Below are 12668 nucleotides of genomic sequence, written 5' to 3' on the forward strand. Positions count from 1 at the left end.
TGTATGTAATACTTTTTCCTTTTTGCATTTAAAGTTATATTTCGCCATTTGAAATGTTATGTTTTTTCTGACCTTGCTTTATCTTCACTGCATTTAAGATGTTTAACTTGTACTTGCAGGATATCTCACTAATATACAGTGGTGAGTGTTCCCAATAATATGTGCTTAACCTTTTCTATGCAATCTGCCTCAAAGCTCACAAGTGTTCTTAAAGTATGGTCTCTCTCTCTCATAGCAGCTGTAAACTGTATTTTGTGATATTCGAACTGGTCCATGCGACTTTCAGGAGAGTGCTAGGAGCAGGACCAAGTACTATGTGGTTTTTATGAGATCATTGAATATTTCTAGAAGCTGTGTCTTCTAATAAAACTTGTACAACTTCCAGAAACAGTCTCCAAGGCTCATATATCTTCCTGTTTTTAGAGCAAGCGTTCCAGAAGCTCGGGTACTAATTAAGCTGCCCCATTAGGTCCCTTGCTCTCTTTCTCACCATCTCCCCGGTGCAGGCACTGAGCCCTGCGCTAGCCCCCCCCTTCCAGACCCTTAAATAATCTCCCCTCTAACACCACGCAGCCCCAGCTTCTCTTGGGCGGCGGGCAGGATCTCCGGTCTCCCTCTCCACACGGGAGTCCGGGGAGATCGGTCACGCAGGCAATGGCTTCTCCCAGGCAGGGGGAAGCGGAAGTCACATCATCCAGGCCCCGCCCACAGTCAGGCCGGCTCGGGCCTGGCTTCCGGTTTTGCCGTGGCAGCGGCACCGGCATTATCTTTCTCAGGGGCAGGGGGGATGCGAGGGGTAGGCTCCCTCGCTCTTAAAGTAGAAGGTAGAAACAGGGTGGGCACCCGTAATTAAATAAATAAAACAGCGGAGTGACGCAGGTGGGGCACCTGCAATTGCGGCAAATTCAGGGGAATCCCTACATTGGGGATTTCCACAGGGCAAAGTGCAGCTCTGCACTGCCAGGCTAAAATAAAGCGCTCCCAGGGGTGCTGGGGGCACCACAAACACCCAAAGGCCCCAGGAATGGCCCCTTAAGAAAACAGGGTCCCAGCAACAAGGTCCTCCTGGGTGCAAAGGGCAGGAGGGTCCAAAAGAAGTCCTCCAGGGCATCCAGGGGCTGGGCAGGGCCCAGGGAGGCAAGCCTTCCCCTGGGCCCCAGCAGCAGCACGCCCCTGATAGATTCTAGTCAGGAAAAAAAGAACATTTTACAGGAGCTCACAGCCTCTTTTTATACACAAAATCCCTTTGTCTCTAGGGTGGAGGGTGAGGGAAAAACCATACGCAGCTGCTTTTGGAGCACTCTGTTGCTCAGCCCCTCTCCCCATTCAGTGGCCAGGCTAGGGTCATCAGCCGCACCACAGGGGGTGGAGCCAGCATTGTGTGGGGAATGCCCAGCCCCATTCAGGTCTCAGGTGCACTCCTCCCTCACATCAATCATGCAGATCTCTCCACTCACCACTGGGGCAGACCCATCCTACTCCTGGAGCCAGGCTCACCAGCCAGCTCCAGCCAATAACAAGCCAGACAGCCAATTCACATAAATTACACAGACATGCTAACTTCTAGAAGTGGCACTTCCACACTAGATACATGTATCCCGCACACATCATCGCGCAGCATTTAATCACATGAGTCCGCACATACCAAACTCGCACCTGCACTCCCCACGCATCAGGCACTACCATGGACACACATATCCCCCATGCATTCCTATGGGAGGGCAGGCCAATCTCACCCACGCACTCGGAGAGTGCGCGCACTTTACACAGCGCCACAGTGCTAAAGTATGCAAAGACCAGAAATCACTATACTTATCTCAAAGTTCAATGCAAAAAGTTCAGGGGTGAACCTGCCAGAAGGCCCAAGTCCAACATGCTGTATTTGCCAACATCAAGTGCATTTTGCCAAAATAAATGTGTGGAGAAAGAAACAAGAATGAAAAGGGACAAGTGGTACGCATTTCTTTAGATAATACAATTACTCCGTTGCTGGGGAAGAAGTGACATCTGACAAAAAGAAATGAAGAAGGAGAGAAAGTTCAAGACAAACCACCTGAGCCACCACTTTGTGTCTTGACAGTGCTTTAAATAGAAATGATGTTCTTAGCAGACTACGGGTTACCCTTCACAATAATTTTCAGAGACATGTAAAAAAATGATTTTCTCAAAGAATGTTAGGTTTACTTACTCCAGATGTAAGAGCAGTGACATATGATGTAAATGATATAACATCTCATGGTATTTTGTAACAACTGCCGTCTTCAAAAATTGGTCTGCTAAGGTAAAGATCTATGTGGCTAGAAAAGGCATTTGCCTGCTTGGTTGGAATGACCAACCAAGTAGGCAACTGTATTAGCAGATGGAGAAGAAAACATTGAGCAGAAAATCAAAAATATGTTTCCCAAAGTGTTCCCTGTGGCATTGAAAAACGAAAAGGATTTTAAAAAACAAAAGAAAAATTCTAGGTAAACAAAAGCTTAGAAATATTCCCTTCACTGTTTGTAAGGATCTCCAATTACTTTTAGAAAAACTGCAGAAAGGAGGCATCATTGATGAAACTGAATCTTCTGATTGGATTTCACTAATTGTTCTGACAAAGAAAAACAAAGACGATCTAAGACCTTCTAAATCCATGTGCTTTACATGCAAACATCATGGTCGGCCATCGTCTTTTGCCTAAGATAAATGCCCTATTGTCAATGCTGGATGGTGCGTGTGTCTTTTCTCTGTTAGATCTGCATAGTGCATATTAACAGATTGAACTAACTGAGGAATCAAAACCCCTCACTGCTTTTGTTATTCCTTTTATAGTGTTTAAATATAGAAGGATGGCTTTTGGCTTAGCCTCGGGCATCAGTTGTTTAATGAATTATGTATTACATCTAAAGACATTGATGCCAATCTCTGCTTTTTCCAGGATGATGTGCTTGTTTTCACACAGACAAAAAGAACAATTGATGGACAGAATGTATAACAATGTCAGACATTCATCCCAAAACAGAGATCTGAGCCTAAATCCATTGTTTCTTTCCTCCTATGCCATTTCAGTTTGAACCTAGCCATATGCAAATCAGTCTTGACCCTGTGCCCAATAAGAACAGTCCAGCCTGAACTGCCATGCCAGGTCCTCCCTGGACTGTAAACAAGAATCATAGAACGGGTTTCGGGGTTTCACCCTTTATCAGCCAGGGTAGCTTGACTCCAGTGTCATGGAGAACAAGGGACCCACGTTTGGGCATACCCATCCCACTCGGGGTGACAGTTCAAAAAGAACAATTGATGGACAGCATGCAGAACAATGTCATACTTGTCATACATTAAATGATGGATTTAACCCAGATCTCTCCACTGGTGGTGAATGTTTTGAATTGTTCTGCATTCCATCCATCAATTGTGTGTCTTTTGTTTTCACAAAGAACATGGACGACCCCTTTACTGTTCTCCAAGAAGTGTGTTAAAGACTGTCCACAAAAGGTTTGGTTCTTTATCCACACAAATGTAAATTGTTTTAAAGTCAGGTTGACTACCTTGGCCATAATTTATCAGGAGAAGGTTTTGCTCCAAAAGAATCTTTGGTGGATGCCATAAGAAAAGCACCTGCACTTGATGATGATTACTATGGAAAGTGTGTCCGTAATGTTGCCAAGGCAATGGAACCCCTTAGAAAATGTTGCATAAGGAGTCAGATTTTGTATGGGAGAAGAAATGAAATGAAGCTTTTGAACCCATCAAAAAGCACACTGTTAATGGTGTCACACTTTAGCTCTATGTGAGTTGAACTTGAGCTGCTTGCATGCATTTGAACCGTCAATCATTTCAGACATTTTATGTGGGGAAGCAGATTTTCACTTCATAAGGATCACAAACCTCTTCCTCAGATGTTATCTACTAGAGGGGGCAAAAAAAACACAACACAAACTTTGCCTAAATCTCCAAGACTACAATTTTGATGTGATGCATGCGCCAGGAAATATTACCCAACCAGCTGACTGCTTTTCTAGACTACCATGTGATAACATAGAACCAGATGTTTTCATGAATGATGAGCTGGAGGTTATCGCATGCATTGATGATGCATGTGCTTTTGGATGAGAAGGAGTAAATGAGATCAAATGGCAACTCTAGAATGAGGAAGAAGAAAATGTATGCCAGTTTCGGAGTTATGTGTGTGAAGGATGTCCATATGCAAACATTTTGAGAGGTTCTCTTCATTGTTTTGCTCAGTTAGCAAGCAAACTCAGCATTGAGAGAGAATTAATTTTTTTGTAATGACAAGCATATTCCGCCTAATAGAGTCATAGATATTCTCATCAGCAATAGTCATCAAGTGTATTTGGGCATGCCTTACTTAAATAATTTATTACGAAAATGCTTCTGGTAGTCAGGTATGAATGCTCAAGCAGAGTGCCATGCCTAAAATTGTTTGATGTGCATGTCTTCAGATAATTCCTGCAAAACAGACAATTTCCCCTAAGCAGAATGTTCCATGGCCCACTGCTCCAATGCAGAGAGTTGAGTTAGACATTTCAGGCCCATACACAAACCTACCATCCAATATGCTGTTGTATTGAGAAATAGTGACTCTAAGTGGCCTGAAGTGATGTTTGCTGAAAGAATTTCCACAGGAGTAGTTCTTGAGTTTCTTATGGACATTTTCAGTTAAGAGCTTTACCCTGAATACATTGTTTCTGACACCATGTTGCAGTTTGTCTCAGTAGACATGACAGAATTCTGAACTAATAACTCACACACAGGTGCTTGAGTAAGATTCAATTACCAATACTGCAGCTTATACCCAGGGCCTAAAAGGTGTCCTTTGTAATACTCAAACAAGATATTTGAGGGGTTGACTCACCAACACCTTCTCATGGCATGCTTAATCAACGGTGGCCCCCCACACCAAAGTAGAACAGTGCCACTGTCAGGATAATGGACCTGAATAAATTTTGTTATGAGGTCACCTACCCATACCCCAAACTGAATTATCAACCGAAGAGGACTGGAAAAAAGTGTATTTCTCTTCAGTATCAGATCACAGCAACACTGATTACACTGCACCTAGCGCTACAGAAAGACAATGCAAAAGAGGGCAATGTTTTCAATGCCCTCTTGGTCCACCACAGTATCAACAACTATCCTTTGGATGGAACCCTTTCTCTGACCACCCACAACCACTACCCTCTGGACATTTCCCATGATTTAAGGCCCCTGCTACTTTAGGTACAGGCAAAGGAAAGAATTGAGATCAACTAGTCCAGTGGGGGAAACTACATTGTCCTGTGGAGAAGTACATTTCCCCATCACCAGTGACAAGCAAGTAGCTGGAGCAGTGATCAATTTTAAGCGATGTTAAGTTTTTAAACATACAGCCGAGGCATCTAAACAAGGGACAGTGGTTTGTACACACACCAAAGCAGTACACATTTGAACTTCATAGAGAACTGGCTGAGTTCTTTTGAAACATTCAACACAAGGTCTTTTTGATAATAAACCAATTGTTGAAATAAAATTAATGGCTGGTACTACGCCAAGTGAGGTCTTGGTATTTGAACAGGTGATGGATAAGGAATATGGATCAGGTTAAGAATGCAAACACTCGGATATTTCACATTATGAAAGCAGAAAGTAAGCATTACCCTAGTTGTCAGAAGTTCAAACGATTGTGATGAAACTAGCAGATAAAGGGGGTGCTATTGTGGTCATGTTTTTGGACATGAACAGACAAGAATGCCTAAGACTTCTGGGAGATACACAAAATTATATAAAGACGTGACTGGGACCCATCACAGGATATTGTCGATGATATCAGCTTTATGGTGCATTAGGCCAAAGAGAAGAACTGGAGCACAAAACAAGAGGCTGCTTTTTTGTATGAAACACATCCAAGGGTTTCTGTATTTCTACATCCTACCTAAAGTTCATGAAGAGAAAGTCCCAGCACCCAGGTGTCCAATTGTGTCCGGGTACATTCAGCATTGGGAGCACAGTCCGATTTTGCTGACTGATCTTTAAGAAGGTGTCACATTTAATCCTCACTCTCAACTTCCAATTACAATGGAATTTGAAGCCCTTTGATACCAGTATCCCGCAAGAGGAATCTCAAGAGGTACTATTTGGATTACTGTCTGAAATTAAAGGCACCTCAATTACCCCAGTTGATTTTGTTTTAGACTGTGCACACATGGCCTTAACCAGGAATCATTTTCAATTTGCCAATGATATATACTTACAGGTCCATGGGACTTCGATGGGCAGTACCTTCTCCCCTAGTGTGGCCTGACTTTATGTCCATCAATTTGATACCATGTATATTTTCTCCCCCCGAAACCCATTTGAAAAATATTTCACTATGGACCCCCACCCCAGGCTCACCGCTCTTAACTGTGCGGGCCGCCACTGCCGGGTGTGCATTAACATCCACTGGGAAAGCTGAAGACGGAAATTGTGTAGCCTGTCAAAATAGATTCCTCCCTCTGTCCTCACTAGATGAACATGATTGACTGGAGCAGCCTTCCTACCAACACAGTTTCACCAGCGAATCTACTTAAGGGCAGGGGATAGAAGAGAATACAATCCATAATTGCAAGAATATCAGCTGGATCATTGTGGGACTGAGAAGCAAAAAAGATGATCCAAGGTGGACTAACTTCCTAAAAATTTACGATATAGTTACTTTACTGGAGACTTGGGACATGGAAAACAACTTCTGGGTGGATGGGTTTAAATCATACAGTGTTCCCATCCGACCTTCTCAGTCAGGTAGAGCAAGAGGAGGCCTTCTTATGTTATTTTCACTCAACCTGTCAGGCACACATAGGAGGGTGGATGTGGGGTCCCATAACTGTCTGGCAATTGAATTTACCACTCCTAATTCAGGTAAATTATTGTTTGTTAACTCAGGAGAGAGTAGCTTTTAAAACAAACATTTATGTAAATTGAAATGTTTTTTAGAGGAGTACAGTTCCAAGCAAAACACTTATTATTGAATTATAATTATGAACGATTTTAATATTCATGTTTGTGAGCTGAACTGCCAGATAGATGATTTTCTAGGGCCGGAGAACTCCTCCACTCCGCGTTTTGAGCATACTCAGCATGAATGTCTGGAGGAGCTTTTGGCCGCAGTTGACCTTTTTGAGCCGTGTTTCATTGATCCCGATGAGAGGATTCCCACTTTTAAAGCACAAGGGTGTGATACTATATAGACTTTATATTTATCTCCCCTATTTTACTATCTCAAGAAATTTTTATAATACCAAGTGGTCCCACTTCAGTGATCACAATCCTGTAATTCTTGTTTTGGACAGGGGGTGTGGTCTAAAAGGGAAAGTAGAAAAGCCAGGTGGTGACGCAGGCTTGAAAACCTCTGATCAGGGACGGAGGCTGAAATGGGCCAAAGTAATTCTGGACCTTTTCTTTTACCTCTGTGTGAAAGTTGATGAAAAGATTGTAACTTGCCTTCATAACTCTACACAGGGGGATAAGGTAATTACTGCCTTTGAAGGTATCTGTGCACAGGTAGCGTCTGTCCTTTCCATACCAACCAGACCTAGGCATAATAATGGCGAGAGTTGGTTCGATTGTAATTGTTCAGAAGCTCACCGAAATTTGATCGTAGCTCTGTAACAGGTCCCACGAGATAAGGCCCACATAGCAGCGTTAAAAAAACAGTACAAGCTTGCTTTAACCATACGTAAAAAGGAAATAAAGGAGGACGCATGGAATGCTTTATTAGCGATGGAGATCCTAACAGACAGCTCTAGATTCTGGGCTATTGTTAATAAACTCTTCTTCTCTGGAATAGAGAATGTCCCCCAAGAATTAAACATTACAGAAGATCAATGGCTTCCTCCTTTTGAAGCCATATACGAGGCCACTGTTACCTTGAATGTACTTGAGAATTTAGAACACAGAAGGGAATCACCCAAAATTACTTTTAATAAGGGCGAAGTAGAACTAGCAATAATCCAAATGTCCAGTAATAAGGCTCCTGGTCCAGATGGTGTCCCAGCCGACTTATAAAAACAAAAATCCAACCTTCTGGGCCAAAATTCTGACAAATGTCTATAAAGCGTCAAGTCATCATCATGGTCGTTGTCCACTATTATTCTAGTATTTAAATAAGGGCAGAGAGGAGACCCACGATGCTATAGGCCTATATCGCTTATTGATTTGGCTGTAAAAATCTTAGGGAGAGTGGTTTTAACCAAATGAATGGCGTGGGTGATGAGAATGAGGTGTTAACGAACCTCCAATATGGTTTCAGACGTGGGAGGGGCACTCTGGACCAGTGCCTAAATTTACTTTTAATAGAAGGAAAATATCCATTAGTCAAAGCGGGGACATTACAGTTGGCTTTTATGGATCTCTCATCAGCATTCAACCTGGTAAACAGATAAAAACTTTGGCTTATCCTACTTGACAAGTCTAGTTCACATCTTGGCTTACTTACATAGGGATCTCTTCGCAAGGGTGAGGGTCAACCAAGAAGGTATTTGCAAACAGCACTTTAAATCTGGTAGAGGTGTACGTCAAGCATGTATTTTAGTCCTATTGCTTTTTACCCTGTATATAAATAATTTTGGAAAGTTTTTAGACTTGGCCAGCCTAGATATACCGCAAATAGGGGACAGGGCTATCCCTGTGCTTCTATACGCGGACAATGCTGTTTTATTACCTTGTACAGTTGTAGGACTACAGTGGCTTTTGGATTCCTTTGGGGCCTATATGAAATCATTACACCTAGAGGTCTACATAGCTAAATCACATACTATGACTATGGGACAGAAATATAAACGTCCTAAATCATTTTACTGTGAAGGTGCAGAGCTGACCAGGGTGACCTCTTTTACCTATCTGGGGGTACTATTTGATGAGAGGGGCGCTTGGGCTCCCCAACAGAAAGCAAATATAAACGCAATGGCAAGGTCTACAGCTGCAGTACATGGTTTTGCACAGCGGTTAGGGGCTAAGCCGATCAAAGCCATGCTTAACAGCTATAGGTCTAAATGCATAACCATCGCACTGTATGGATCATCCATTTGGGGTTACAAACCATCGGAGGATGTACAGACAGTCAAAAATACGTTTTTACGTACCCTACTGTCAGTCCCTCAATCTACTTTAACTTTTTTTTTTAAATAATTCTTTTTATTAATTCGAGTCGACTTCACAGGTTACAACAAAGAAGGCAGAAACATTGAATCAATTCTAGTCATGATGGTGGGTTACTTAGATACATCTCGATAATTAACAATTACTACAGGGCACTTAGGTCTTCTGTCTCTGGATCAATGAGGGGAACACAGATATTGCCTCTATATTCATTCTATTTACTCCAAATGGGGGACCACTTTCTAGGGCATCCCCATAACGCAGAGACCGTTTTTTCACGAAATATACACCAGTCCATATCTTTTTTCCAAGAGTCTACCTTGGGTGGGGACCCCGCCCCTCACATTTGTGCTATATTCTGCTTGGCCACCATCTGCCCCAGCGTGACCCACGTTTTGTCTTTAGCGCTAAGATCAGTGGGTTCCTATATGTTCAGTAGGCATCTCTTAGCCTCCATTCGCAAGGTAGCCCCCAGTACTATGTTCATGCAATCAAGGATTTTTGCTGAATAAGATTGTATATATTTACATTCGCATATTATATGTATGAAGGAGCTCAAAATTCCACTCCTCCGTCTATTATTATTAATATTATTATATTTCTTATATAGCGCCTGAATCGACCCCCGAAGGGGTATCTCTGCGCTTGCCTTGGGAACCCGTCCTGGCTTTTCCCTGTGAGATAGCCCCTACAGGGCATCCCCAAGGTGAAAGCCAGGCATCCCGCCGCGGGGGGGCCGAGAATTATCGAGTCCGTGGACATTTGAGCTCAAGACCCTGCCGCGTCGGGAATTGAACCCTGGTCCCGGGTCTGACCTCTGCTTCAGGGTCTGCCTGCTCTAGCCAGTGAGCCACACTTCTCCACGTCTACAGTTGCTGTCTTCCACTTTACCCATTTTAACTAGGGTTGGCCCAGTAATATATACTCTATGGAGGATTTTCAACTGCACTAGACGGAACCTAGACGAGATTGCCACCTCTCTTGGGGATGCTACTGCTTCCTGCCATTCCTTGTCATCTATTTCTAGCCCATCTCTCTCCCAGTGTTATCTGAGGGGTGAAAGGGGGTTTAGGGTATTATTAATCAGTTTTTTTAATGTCAGGGATATCACTTTATCGGTCATATCTCTGTCCAGCAATCTGTTCTCTAATGGCGAAGAGTCTGGTAGGGTAGTGCCCCTGGGTATATTGGACGAAAGCGCATACCTAACCTGTATATAACGGTAGTACTCTGTGCCAGCTAACTCATAGTTCTTTTGTAGGGCGGCGAATGTGACCACCTCTCCCTTGTCCCATAGGTCTCCAACTTTTGATATTCCAATGGTATCCCACTTGTCAAACCCCTTCGTGGTGCCCAATGTGCCCAACTGCTCCGTCTCCCATAGCGGGTGGCCTGTGTGATCTTCTTATACCATCCCAGACTTTTGCTAGCTGCGTGCCAGACTAACACTGAATGTTTAGTTGGCCCCATCAGGGGGTGTCTCTGCGGTCTCGAATAGAGGGCCCTATGGTGTGTTCCCTCAGGGAGCAGCCATTTGTTTCATTTATAGGCTGGGTTCTCATCTGTGCGGTATGTGCAGAGGTTAATTGCTGTTAAGTGCGCTGCCCAATAGTACTTCTTGATTCTCGTAATCCAATACCCCTGTCGTACCAACCCAGGACTAGTTTATGGAAGGCTATTCTGGGTCTCCCCTCCCATAGTAAATCCCTCTGTATGCTCTCTATTTCTCCAAAATACCTATTCGGGACTACGTCCGGGGTGTTCTGCAATGTGTAGAGGAAACGCGGTAGCACCATCATTTTGAATATTGCCGCTCGTCCTATTAATGATAGCTGGAGACCTTTCCAGGTATCAACATCTCTTTTGAGCCTCTGTAGTGGGGGGAGTAGGTTCCGCTCATAACGACGTTTGGGGTCTGATGTGATAAAGATACTCAGGTAGCAAAAGTCCTCTTTCACTGTTTGCATAGGGCAGTCACAGGGCAGGGACGGGGGGGTCTCCTTTTAGAACACACAGCAGGGACTTGCTCCAGTTTATTTTATACCCAGACTATCTCCCAAAGTTCATAAAAAGGTTAAGGGCCTCGTTGATGGAGGACTTTGAGGAGGCCAAGCATAGGAGGATATCATCCGCATATAGGGAAATCCACCGCCCCCCTGATACCACCACTGCTGACTCCTGGATTGTGTCCAGTCTACCAAGCACCCCGTGAAGATGGCAAAGATTTTAAGCCGTATTTCTGTGTGGCATAAAGCCAGATTGATCGGGGTGTACTAAGTTGCCGATTACCTGGATAAGAGGATTTGCTAGCGTTTTGGCCAAGATATTGGGTTCTGCGTTGAGCAGGGAGATGGTTCTGTATGAGGAGCATTTTTCCTTAGGTTTACCCTCCTTGTGAATTGTAACTAGCGTGGCCACTCTCTGGTCTCTAGGCAGCCGACCCCTTTCCCGACTGTTGTCAAACATTGCTCCCAGGTGTGGAGCAATGACATCTGTTTTTAGTTTGTACAGTTCTATTGATAGGCCGTTAGGGTCCATGGCCTTTCCTGATCGGAGGTCTCTGATCACCTGTGCCAATTCATCATCCATGAGGGTGCTATCCAGCATGTCCCTGTCTTCAATTGACAGGGTAGGCATGTGGAGATCTCTAAGCAAATCAGCCGAATCCTCCACTGAGAGGGTGGAATTGGAACAATAAACTGTTTCAAAGAAGTTTGCGAACTCGTTTGCAGTAGCCTGTGGGTCTGTCACTACTTGCCTACCCTCCTCCTCTAGTTTCGGGATCAGTCGGCTCGCTAAGTCTCTCTTATCCAGCCTGGCTAATGACTTGCCAGCTTTGTCCCCTAGATCGTATATCCTACCTGATTTGTCCCTCCCCATTTCCTTAGCCAGGTCAGTAGCAATGCTCTTATATTCGTCTCTTTTGTTAGTTTCAGGGTATGGAGGTTCTCGCCCATGACTTCTCCCTGCCTGTCCCTTCCAGATGGAGAATCGCGCTCTCTACCTGAGTTTTGCGTTTATTCTTTCCGAATACCGGCTATCAAGGAAAGTGCTTGCCCTCTCACCACTGTCTTAAAGGCCTCCCAGATGGTCTGGGGAGAGGCAACAGTGCCTACATTTTCGGGAAAGTTGTTGTTGATAGTTTGCACTAGGGAATCCCTGACTATTGGGTTACGAAGGTACCATGGGTTAATGGGTGCATTTATTCTCTCTTGCTTCCCGCCCAGGACCACCTGAGTCCAGACCGGTGAATGGTCCGATATTCCCCTTGCCATGTGCCTAGTGTCATGCATCTCAGCTATCTGGGTCGCTGGGACCAGCAGGTAGTCAACGCGGGAGAGGCTGTTGTGGGCCCCTGAGTAGAAGGTGTGGTGGATAGTGTCTGGACGGAATGTTCTCCACACGTCTACCAGGCCCATTGCATCTAAGAAATCTGGGAGCCACCTCATGTGGGCGCTGATGTCTCGTGGAGGGTGCCTATCTAGGAGTCCCGATATAGTGAATTAAAGTCTCCCCCCACTACCAGTTGGCCCAACGGGAGCACGAGCAACAGG

At 44.3% G+C, this 12668-nt stretch overlaps 1 protein-coding gene across 1 annotated transcript in view; it reads right to left on the reverse strand.

Annotated features, from left to right (window-relative positions):
- Nucleotides 1–12668, reverse strand: part of LOC147747555 (ferric reductase 1-like) — a 553652-nt gene that overhangs the window by 439343 nt on the left and 101641 nt on the right. The gene's annotated exons all lie outside the window — the stretch shown is intronic.

This window comes from Lissotriton vulgaris, chromosome 1_1 (assembly GCF_964263255.1).
Source record: "Lissotriton vulgaris chromosome 1_1, aLisVul1.2, whole genome shotgun sequence".
NCBI lineage: Eukaryota > Metazoa > Chordata > Amphibia > Caudata > Salamandridae > Lissotriton > Lissotriton vulgaris.